The following is a 12815-nucleotide window of genomic DNA, read 5'->3' as shown; positions in this document are numbered from 1 at the left end:
TCTCACATCATTGTGGAAGAATTTTGGCCCATTCTTCTTTACAACATCGCTTTAGTTCATTGAGGTTCTTGGCATTTGTTTTTGCACAGATCTCTTGAGGTCCTGCCACAGCTTTTCAATTGGGTTGAGGTCTGGACTTTGGCTGGGCCATTGCTACAGCTTGATTCTTTTCTTTCTTAGCCATTCTGTTGTAGATTTGCTACATTTGGGATTTGGGATCGTTGTCCTGTTGCATGACCCAATACCAGCCAAGCTTTAGCTATTTGACATTTGTCCTCACATTTGACTCTAGAACAGTGGTCCCAACCTTTGTGGCTTGGCGGCTGGCTGAGGGGGGAACAGGGGAATGGGGCTGTGCAAGTGGTGAGGTAGCATGTGTACTTGAAGCTCCACTCATGAGAAAGAAGTCTTTGGAGTGCGGTTTCACACTCCTTCAAGCTTCTCCATGCTGCATGCCAAAAACTTTTGCAAAAGAATGGAAGGCCTGAAGCAGCATGATATCACTCCCCCGAAGCCTTCTGTCAGTTTGTAAAAGTTTTTGGCACAGAGAAGAGCTTTTGGGGCCGTGGTCTCGTGCTCCTTCAGTCTCACCGAGGTTGTCAGACCTTCCAAAAGTGGGTCGACTATCCTGCACAGGCAGCCTCGGTGAGTCCCACTCAGTCTCTGCTCTTACCACTCTGCTTTTGGAGCCTAGGAAGCAGATGGCTTGGCAGCCTGGCTGGGGTGGTGGTGGTGGTGGTGGTGGAGAGGGGAACCAGGCCACGTGAGCAGCAGGCCGATGTGTGCACAGCTCCACTCAAGCAAAAGGGGCACCACACGCCCAAATGGAACTGCATGTATGCACCATGTATGTCTCTCAGACAGCCCAGTTCTGAATAGGCCATGGCCTGGTAGCGTGCTGCAGCTGGGGGTTGGGGATCCAGAGGCGTTCAGGGTCGACTCAATGACTGCAAAGTGGCCGGGTCTTGTGGTTGCAAAACAAGCCCAATAATCACACACCCCCAACCATGCTTGACAGTTGATATGAGATATTTGTGCTTATTTGTACGTTTGGTTTTTGCCAAATGTGGTTCTGTGCATTATGGCCAATTTTCTCCACTTACAGTCAGGTCCAGAAATATTGGGACATCGACACAATTCTAGCATCTTTGGCTCTATACATCACCACAATGGAGTTGGAATGAAACAAACACAATGTGCGTTAACTGCAGACTGTCAGCTTTAATTTGAGGGTATGTACATCCAACTCAGGTGAACGGTGTAGGACTTACAGCAGTTTGTATATGTGCCTCCCACTTGTTAAGGGACCAAAAGTAATGGGACAATTGGCTTCTCAGCTGTTCCATGGCCAGGTGTGTGATATTCCCTCATTACCCCAATTACAATGTGCAGATAAAAGGCCCAGAGTTCATTTCAAGTGTGCTATTTGCATTTGGAATCTGTTGCTGTCAACTCTCAAGATGAGATCCAAAGAGCTGTCACTATCAGTGAAGCAAGCCATCATTCGGCTGAAGAAACAAAACAAACCCATCAGAGATATAGCAAGAACATTAGGCATGGCCAAAACAACTGTTTGAAACATTCTCAAAAAGGAATGCACCGGTGAGCTCAGCAACACCAAAAGACCTGGGAGACCACGGAAAACAAGTGTGGTGGATGACCGAAGAATTCTTTCCCTGGTGAAGAAAACACCCTTCACAACAGTTGGCCAGATCAAGAACACTCTCCAGGAGGTAGGTGTATGTGTTTCGAAGTCAACAATCAAGAGAAGACTTCACCAGAATGAATACAGAGGGTTCACCACAAGGTGTAAACCATTGGTGAACCTCAAAAACAGGAAGGCCAGATTAGAGTTTGCCAAACAACATCTAACAAAGCCTTCATAGTTCTGGAACAAGATCCTATGGACAGATGAGACCAAGATCAACTTGTATCAGAGTGATGGGAAGAGAAGAGTATGAAGGAAAGGAATTGCTCATGATCCTAAGCATACCACCTCATCAGTGAAGCATGGTGGTGGTAGTGTCATGGCGTGGGCATGTGTGGCTGCCAATGGAACTGGTTCTCTTGTATTTATTGATGATGTGACTGCTGACAAAAGCAGCAGGATGAACTCTGAAGTGTTTTGGGCAATATTATCTGCTCACATTCAGCCAAATGCTGCAGAACTCATTGGACGGCGCTTCACAGTGCAGATGGACAATGACCCAAAGCATACTGCAAAAGCAACCAAAGAGTTTTTGAAGGGACAGAAGTGGAATGTTATGCAATGGCCAAGTCAATCACCTGACCTGAATCCCATTGAGCATGCATTTCACTTGCTGAAGACAAAACTGAAGGGAAAATGCCCCAAGAACAAGCAGGAACTGAAGACAGTTGCAGTAGAGGCCTGGCAGAGCATCACCAGGGATGAAACCCAGGGTCTGGTGATGTCTATGCGTTCCAGACTTCAGGCTGTGATTGACTGCAAAGGATTTGCAACCAAGTATTAAGAAGGGAAAGTTTGATTTATGATTATTATTCTGTCCCATTACTTTTGGTCCCTTAACAAGTGGGAGGCACATATGCAAACTGCTGTAAGTCCTACACCATTCACCTGAGTTGGATGTACATACCCTCAAATTAAAGCTGACAGTCTGTAGTTAACGCACATTGTGTTTGTTTCATTCCAACTCCATTGTGGTGGTTTATAGAGCCAAAGATGTTAGAATTGTGTCGATGTCCCAATATTTCTGGACCTGACTGTAGGTCTCATCTGTCCAAGCAATGTTCCAGAAGTCTTTTTTTTTAAGTTTTAAAAAGGTTTTATTAAATATTAAAAAATCAATATCTACATAAACAGTGTATTGTCTGAGTACAGTTACTTATGAACAGTAATAATCATAATAAAAACAATACTACATTAATATTAGTCACATAATAGTTTTACTTATCCATTTCAGTGGATCTTCCTTATATAATTAATCGTTCTATTACACTTCCACATTTCTAACTTGTGTTTCTGCTAGTTAGCCATTGATAAAATAAATCCCATGTTATAAAGTATTCAGTTTCTTCCTTCTCCTTAATTTTAAGTGTTAATCTATCCATTTCTGCACATTCTAGTATTTTTTTAATTACGTTTTCTTCTGCAGGGATCTCTTCGTTTTTCCACCATAGTGCAAACGTAATTCTAGCTACTGTTAACACATGTAAAATTAAATATGTATTCCCTTTATCATATTTTTCTGGTAAAATACCCAACAAAAATATTTCTGGTTTTAGATCTATGTGTTGCTTTACCATTTTTCTAACCATGTATGTATTTTTGTCCAATATTTTTTTGCCTTTGGGCATGTCCACCACACATGATAATACGAACCTGGTGTCTGATTACACTTCCAACATTTAGCAGACATGTCCTTAAACATCTTTGCCAATCTTGCCAGTGAAAAGTGCCATCTATAAAACATTTTACATAAATTTTCTTTATATGCAGTTGACATTGTTAGTTTATAATTCCTATCCCACAATTTCTGCCATTTATCTAATTCTATAGTATAACCAAAAATTTTAGCCCATACTATCATTATTTCCTTCACTCCAGTGGTGGGATTCAAAAATTTTTACTATGGGTTCTGTGAGCATGGCTTGGTGGGCATGGCAGGGGAAGGATACTGCAAAATCCCCATTCCCTCCCCACTCCTGGGGGAAGGATACTGCAAAAATCCCCATTCCCTCCCCACTCCTGGGGAAAGGATACTGCAAAATCCCCATTCCATTCCATCCCCTCCCCACCCCACTAATCTGCTTTCCAGCTCCGTTCTCCTGTGCAGGGCAACAAGAAGACCCAGCCGATCACCTGGGAGGCAACAATAGACCGACTACATCGATCACCTGGGAGACAGCAATAGACCCATCACACCGATCGGCTGGGAGGCAGCAAATAGATCAATTGAGTGGCCCAGCCTTACTGGCTAGGCCTCCCTGCAGCCCCTTGGGAGCAAAAACGGGCCACAGGGGACTGTGCTGTACCCCCCTGCACCCCGTATTTATTTATTTATTTATTTATTTATTTATTTATTTATTTATTTCATCAAGCATGTATTTTATGACAGATACAACTGTAAACATAATTATAAATACATGAAAAGGATACAAATAAAAGAAAACATTAGGACAGGGATGGTAGGCACGTTGGTGTGCTTATACACGCCCCTTACAGACCTCATAGGAATGGGGTGAGGTCTATAGTAGACAGTCTAAGGTTAAAGTTTTGGGCCTAGTAAGCCTCCCTGCAGCCCCCTGGGAGCAAAAATGGGCCGCAGGGGGGACGCATCGCACCCCTACACCCCATTTTGGGCCGAGTAGGCCCCCCTGAAGCCTTCTGGGAGCAAAAACAGGCTGTGGGGGCCCGCACCACACTCCTCTGTGCCCCATTTTGGGCCTAGTAGGCCTCCCTGAAGCCGCCTGGGAGCAAAAACAGGCCACAGGGGGACGCACCTCACCCCCCCCGCCCCGTTCTGGGCCTAGGAGGCCTCCCTGCACTTACCTAGGAGCCAAAATGGGGCATGTGAGGACTTCTGGATGGGGCGGGGAGTGTTGGGGCCAGCCAGCAATTTAACTACCGGTTCGCCAGAACTGGCCCAAACTGGCTGAATCCCACCACTGCTTCACTTGCTCTTCTTCCATTTTAATGCTCAATAAATACTGGTAGCTATAAATTATAAAGTCTTGATTATGTTCAGATGGAACTTTGCAAACCTAAGCTGTACTGCCATGTTCTTTTTAGAGAGAGGAGGCTTTCTTCTGGCAATCCTTCCAAAGAAATTATATTTGTTCAGTGTATTTCTAATTGTATTGTTAATGAACTTTAAGATTTAACACACTAAGGCCTATAGTCTGAGATGTAACTCTTGGATTTTTTTACAATTAATCTGAGCGGTGCATGATCTGACCTTGGAATGAATTTGCTGGGACGTCCACTCCTGGGAAGATTGACAACTGACTTGAATATTTTCCACTTGTGAATAATCTTCCTCACTTTACAATGATGGACTTTAAGTTGTTTAGAAATGATCTTACACTCTTTCCCAGATTGATGAGCAGCAACAAATGCTTTTCTAAGATCATTACTGATGTCTTTCCTCTTTGGCATTGTGTTAACACACACCTCAATACTGGAGATCAGCAAACACCTAAAAACATCAGTTTTTATAGAGGGTAGTCACAAGTGCTCAATTGATTAAGAGCATCTGATTAACAGCATCTGGCTGCTACTTAGCCTCTTCATACCTATGGAAGCAGTAAGGGTATAGTTAGTTTTTCACATATGGCTTCTCCATTTTGGCTTTCTTTTTGTAAAGTAGATGATATGGTGTAATATGTCATGTGTGTTGTTCATCTGAGATTGTATTTTCCTATTTTTAAGAACTGCTTTAGAATCAGATAATTTTTACTATGTTCTGATATGTAAAACCATAGCATTGAAAGAGGGCAAACTTTCTTTTTCACATGACTGTAGCTTTTGTCATTTCCTATCAGAAATATAAATGGTGAAAAAATATGATTTCATTTTTTTCCAGACATATTGTAGTTGCATTAGGAAAAGGAAGTGAGCTATTTAATCACTCCATCAAAGATTAGAAGGAAGACAAATCTAGAGTACCTCTGAAAGCATTCTATATGACAGAAAAAATTATACCAGTGGTGCTAGGATATATAGATACTAAAAACCAGTTAAAGTAGGTTGTACATTAAAGGTTGTAGACTTTTAATGTATTTTATTAAGTATTTTTAAGTACCGTATTTTTCAGACTATAAGACGCTCCAGACTATAAGACCCATGTAGCATTTGGGGAGGAAAACAAGAAAAAAAATCTGCCTCTGCCTTCCAGCAATTTGCCTCCTTACAGCAAATAGCAAACAGCCTGGTCAGCTTCAGCACAGCCTGATTTAGCCCAAGCAGCTGATTGGCGGTTGGATCTGCCTCCCGGAATACCTCCGATCAGCTGTTCCAGGCTGCGGGGATCTCGCCACCCATCGGTGCCATCACCATCCATCGCTGCCTCCCCACGCCCCGTTTTCGGCCTCCGTGCGTCCCGTTTTCGGCCTCCGCCCACTCCATTTTTGGCCTCTTCACATCCCGTTTTCTGTTCTGGGCGGCAGGGATAGGGAGTGGTGGGCATTGCAAAAAAAGGGGCATGTGGAGTCTGAAAATGGGGCACATGGAGGCTGAAAACGGGAAGCTGACCAGGCTGTTTGCTGTTTGCTGCAAGGAGGCAAATTGCTAGGAGGCAGAGGCCAAAGGGTGGGTGACAGTAGGTGGGTGGGGCTTTGGCAACATTTGCTCTATAAGATGCACAGACATTTCTGTTAAGTAATTCGAAGAGTAACCCTTGAATAGCAAGGGTGTGTACATGAAAGTGATTGAGAGTAGATACGAATAAACACCGTCAACACACAGATACACTGAGTTGTGTTTACTTTCAGGAAATAGTAAGGCAGTCCAATAAACAGTCCAGGTCATTCACATATAAAGCAGGAGATAGCAAAACGACAGTCCAGGGATAATCCAATAACAAAATCTTCTTACCAGTCGTCGTAGTCATTCACAATAAACAGTTCTTCTGGATTTGGAAACAGTAGCATACAGAGATATCAGAGAGCAAGAACAGCGAAGAGAAACAAACCATGTTTCTAGCTCCCTCTTAAGGAGATTGGCTACAGAGCTAACCAATCAGGACACAGTATGATGCAATACAGCAGTCTTAAAGCTATATTGATAGTTTATATATTGCCAACCCAACAAGGTAGATAATACTCATTTCCTAACGTTCTTCCCTTTGGGTAGGACAATATATTTACATCCTTAAACCATAGTTCTCACAACACGCTTTGTGCTTAATTGCACCCTGAGCCTTTGTGAAATGATCTGCAATATTATGTTCAGTCATGCAGTACTCCAACTGAATCAATTTACTTTATATACACTGTCTAACATTTAAATATTGCAATCAGTATGCTTAGACCGTGTTCTTACAGCTGAATTAGTAGCCATATTGATTGCAGATTGATTGTCTTCATAAACTACAAACGGATCATTCACATTTAATCCCATATCCATTAACAATTGTTTATAACATACTAATTCAGTACACATCAAGGATAAACATGCACTCGGCTTCCATAGTTGACAAAATAATGTTCTTTTGCCTAATAGATTTCCATCCTATCAAAACATTACCCAACATTACGATACCTGATGTTGATTTACGAGTAGGTAGATGAGTTGCAAAACTTGCATCAGTATATGCCGTTAAAACTAGGTCACTACTAGGCTCCAAATATAACGAATAATGAATTGTTTTCTTCAGATACCTAAGTATTTGCTTAGCAGCTTTCCAGTGCCTTTCAGTAGGTTCAGTATTATATCTAGCCAGTTGGTTTACACTGTAAAATATATCTGGTCTAGACCAATTACTTAAATATGATAGACTGCCTATTAAGGATTGATATATTTCCTTATCGAATACAGGACTTTGAATATTACTATGTTTAAAATCCTGACTCATTGGTGTTTTAGCAGGCTTACAGAGTTCCATGTTGTAACCTTTCAGCAATTGGCTAACTTCCTTGGCTTGCGAAATTTTGTAACCGTTACTAGTTTTAACTATGTCAAGACCCAGATAATGCTTAATTTCTCCCAAATTCCTAATTCTGAACTTCTTTTGCAACACAGAAACAATTTCGGTTGCTTCGTGTTCAGATTTAGTAATAAGTGCTATATCATCCGTGAATAGCAATAATAGAGAAACTAAACCATCTTTCTCTTTCTTAAACAAACATGGATCAGCTTTACCAGCTACAACACCCATAGCAACTAACTCATTGACAATGCATTTATTCCACTCATAACCTGACTGCTTTAAGCCATAAAGACTTCAGTCTCCAGCAATCAGTCTTCCCATCAGTTTTCAAACCTAGTGGTTTCTTCATATAGATTGTATGTTGTAATGGCGCATGCAGATATGCAGTTTCAACATCTATATGGTTTATCCTGTATCTATTCTTAGTTGCCCATACTAATGCTGCTCGCAATGTAGTTGCCCTCAGACTCGGTGCAAACACTTCATCATAGTCCTTATCTGACTGAGCAAATCCTTGAGCAACTAATCTTGCCTTATGGGTAACAGTCTCATCCACACCAGTTTTCAGTTTGTAAACCCACTTGCAACCAATTGCATGCTCACCTGGTGGTATCCTAACATTCTCATAAACATCTAACTCCTTCAATGATGTCACCTCTTTGTCCATTGCTTTCTTCCAAGCTACCTGATCTTTTTCAGAATACAGTTTCAGAATACAGTCTAACTTCAATTTCATTGAAGTTAGAAGGCTCTATGTTCACCTGACATACTACACTGGCTTGATGCCTATCAGGTGGACGTTTATCTTGAGTTGAACGTCTAGGTAACTCAGGACTCGTTAGTGGTATTTCCTCTTCTACCTCCCCTATAACCTCCTCCTTTACAGTAATATGAGGTTTTTCTTCAACTTTCTCATTATCAGGGGTATCAGTTAATACTAGAATATCAACAACAATACTATCATTTACCTTGTCGGATTCCTGCTCAAGCTTACTCCAACCAACATGCTCCAGGAACTTGGCACTAGCACTACAGTACACACTAGTGGTACCTGGCACCCAAAATCTATATGACTTGTGGTTGGATTCATAACCAACAAAAAACAGCTTCTTTGCTCTATGTTGCCCCTTTCGCCTCAATTGCGAGGGAATATGAACCCATGTTGGGGCTCCAAATGTGTGCAAATAACTTAATTCTGGTCTTCTTCCATGCCAATGTGTGAATGGTAATTCACCAGTTGTTGAATTGACTACGCTATTCAAGACATGGTTAGCACACATTATTGCCTCACCCCAAAGTGCCTCAGGTAAACCAGAATCAGATATCATGGTTCGAGCCATAGCCTGCAATGTTTGCCTTCTGCTTTCAATATACACATTATGTTGCAGTCTATAAGGGGCAGAACGCTTGTGTTCAATGCAAGTTTCCTGTAACATAATTTCAAACCTGTTATTGGTAAACTCAGTACCATTGTCAGTTACCAGGCAAAGAACCTTGCGTTTCTTTTTCCTCTCAGCAAACCTCAGCCAGTTTGTAAAATGCTGGAATGTTTCTGCTTTGGTTTTCATAAGGTAACGGTAACCATAACGGGAAAAATGGTGTATTATGCTCAATATATAACAGGCTCCTCCTAAACTAGGTTTTTTAGGACCAATAATATCTGCAAACACTACCTCTAAAGGTTCATTGGCTGTAAACCCATTAACTCTGTTTGCAGTTACCTTACTCTTTTCTTGGCTACAAGCATTGCAGTTTAAATATTTTTTACAAGGTTTTAGCTTTATCCCATCAGATAATTCAACAGTTTTCTTTAACATCTTAAAGTTTACATGTCCCAAACACCTATGAAGCAAGTGAATGCATTCATCATGTGGCTTCATGTTATCGTAAACTGTGTTAGCATTAGCCATGATTAATGGATCATCATTCAAAACAAACAAATCATTCTCTAACTTTGCAGTAACACTTGTACCATCTTTTTCTATCAGCCATTTATCTCCCCTAAATGTTACTACAAACCCAGCTTTTAACAATGCTTTCACAGATAGCAGGTTAAATTTTAGTTTAGGTACATACAACATAGGTAAATGCTCATTTATACATGAACAATATGCAATACCTTCTCCAAATACTTTCATTTTCCATCCATTTGCTAATGATACATGTTGTTTACTCTTGGTCATGTTAACAAACTTCTCGCTACTCCTAGTATAGACTGCGATGCTCCACTGTCAACTACCCACAAATCATGGTTTACAGTTGTAATTGAGCTGGATATAGTTAAACTAACATCCTTTTTAGCTCTCTGTTGACTACCAGTATTCAGTTTCTTGCCCTTTTTACAGAATCTAGCTATATGACCCTTAGCCCCACAAGAAAAACTTTCTAACAGTATAGGCAGTTGAAGACAGGTTTTCTTCCTGTGGTTGTCTCTTTCTCAGTTGGTCTTTATCTTGCCTTCTTCTGGACTCTTCTAACAAACTTCCGGTTATGCCAGTCAATGTCAGTTCATCTCTGGTCGGGACTTCCAGTGAAGATACATAATCATCATAACTTTCATCCAAAGAAGAATGAATGATATAAACCTGATGCAGCTCTGAAAAAATCAGCTCCTTTTCATGTAGCTCTTGTAAAGTTCCTTTCATAAATTCCAGACGAGCTAACATATCTCCACCTTTCCTTTTTTTTTTTTTTTTTTGGGGACATCTTCCTTTTTTTTTTTTATTGCAAAAGTTTTACAATTACATTTTCACCCCTTTTTTTCACCCCCCCACCTCCCTCCCCAAACTTCCCGTCCTCCCTAACCCTCCCTAACCCTCCCCCCCCCAGACTTCCCTATTATGTACTCATAACTAATAACACTGATATATATACCTGAACCCATCCCTCCCCCTACATAATTTTCCCTCTTTGTCTCTTTATATTAAAATATTTCTAATACATTGTTTTCAAATAAAAGCTATTTGGTACTTTCTAATTTGGTATTTGTTCTGAACATATTCTATCCACCTTTTCCATTCCCATTCATAAGTCTCTTGTGAACAATCTTTTAAATATGCTGAAATCTTCGCCATCTCTGCAAAGCTAGCCATCTTCGAAGTCCATTCCTCGATAGTAGGCAAAGCTTCATTCTTCCAATATTTACCTATCAACAATCTTGCTGCTGTTATCATATACAATATTAATTTTGTTTCATCCCGTGTAAAACCCTTAACTATGCCCAATAAAAACAATTGTGGAGAAAATTGAATTTTTTTCTTCAAAACATTCTGCATGACCCACCATATTTTTATCCAAAAAGCCTTAACTTTCCTACAGGTCCACCAAACATGATAATACGTAGCATCCAAACATTCACATCTCCAACATTTTGGCTGAACATTAGGGTACATACATGACAGCTTTTTAGGATCTAGATGCCATCTATAAAACATTTTATAAAAATTTTCCCTCAAATTCTGCGACTGTGTAAATTTAACATTCTGAACCCAAATTTTTTCCCATGTTTCCAACATCACTGGTTCTTCAAAATTTTGTGCCCACTTAATCATACAATCTTTAACTAATTCCGTTTCTGAATCCCTTTCTAGCAAAACATTGTAAAGCCTTTTAATATGCATTGGACCTTTCTCTCTTATATGTCTAACCAATTCTTCCTCATGCAACATAATACCAGTTTTTTGGTCCTTTTGACTTCCGGTTTCCTTGTCTTCGGCGACGGCGGCGCTCTTTGAAGCTCCGCCAGCCCCGCCGCCTGTAGAGCCGCTTCGCGATCGAGAAGCGGCTCGAAAACTTCAATATCTCCACCTTTCCGAAGACGAGCTCTAAACAGTTTACATGTAAGGTGTATATGTGCACCCACACTATCACGAACATAAATCCTCTTCAGAGTGTCCCAGCACTTGGCAGCAGACTCCTCACCACGAATATGGACTAGCTGCTGGTCACCCAGTGTCAGTCCGATTATACAAAGAGCCCTTTCATTATCCCAGTTAAATTTGGCTGTTTTCTTTGCATCTTCATCATCTGCTGGATCCCAAACAGTTACATCCGGTGGAACATGAACTACAGCCCATAATCCTTCCTTACGCAGAAGTAGACTGCACTTCATAGACCAGGAAACGTAGTTTGTTCCATCCAACCGGGTTATCAGAGATATGCTGGTTGACTGTTCTTGTGCCATCTTCACTTGGACAATAAACCACAAAAAACAGCTGTCTGAATATGGTACTGTGTATTCACACTAACTCTCAGTATCCTGGGCCCATAACCAATGTTAAGGAATTCGAAGAGTAACCCTTGAATAGCAAGGGTGTGTACATGAAAGTGATTGAGAGTAGATACGAATAAACACAGTCAACACACAGATACACTGAGTTGTGTTTACTTTCAGGAAATAGTAAGGCACAGTCCAATAAACAGTCCAGGTCATTCACATATAAAGCAAGAGAGAGCAAAACAACAGTCCAGGGATAATCCAATAACAAAATCTTTTTACCAGTCATCGTAGTCATTCATAATAAACAGTTCTTCTGGATTTGCAAACAGTAGCATACAGAGATATCAGAGAGCAAGAACAGCGAAGAGAAACAAACCATGTTTCTAGCTCCCTCTTAAGGAGATTGGCTACAGAGCTAACCAATCAGGACACAGTATGATGCAATACAGCAGTCTTAAAGCTATATTGATAGCTTATATATTGCCAACCCAACAAGGTAGGTAATATTCATTTCCTAACAATTTCCACCCATTTTGGGGGGAGGGAGTGCATCTTATAGTCTGAAAAATATGGTAATTTTAAGTGACCGACCTGATTTTTCAACCATTTTTGCAGTAGTCATTAAGTGAATCACTATGGTTGTTAAGCAAACCCATGATTGTTAAGCAAATGCCACAGTCATTAAGCAAACCAGTGGTTTAGTAGCAGTGTGGTTTTGCCACTTTTTAGCAAAAGTATCATAAAACACAACTATGTGACTGTGAGATCCTACAAGTGGCCATAGAGACAGCTGCTTCAATCAAAAAGTCAAAATCCAATCTAAAATTCAAACAGCCAAGACACGTTTGTCAGCCACTCCAAAGATCAAGGTTTCTTGTTTAAACAAAATATAATAGACAGTGTGGATTGCTGTATATAACAGTGGTGGATTGCTATCAGTTTTCCCCGGATCGGGCGAACCGGTAGCG

General features: G+C 40.8%; 1 protein-coding gene across 1 annotated transcript in view; it reads left to right on the top strand.

The window, feature by feature from the left end:
- The window catches only part of LOC117661258 (5'-AMP-activated protein kinase subunit beta-2), a 118874-nt gene that overhangs the window by 9892 nt on the left and 96167 nt on the right, over positions 1–12815 (top strand). The window lies entirely within an intron of this gene.

Source organism: Pantherophis guttatus, chromosome 3 (assembly GCF_059756535.1).
Source record: "Pantherophis guttatus breed Tessera chromosome 3, ASM5975653v1, whole genome shotgun sequence".
Lineage (NCBI taxonomy): Eukaryota > Metazoa > Chordata > Lepidosauria > Squamata > Colubridae > Pantherophis > Pantherophis guttatus.
The sequence above is the reverse complement of the archived record's forward strand: the minus strand, read 5'-3'. Positions and strand labels throughout refer to the sequence as shown.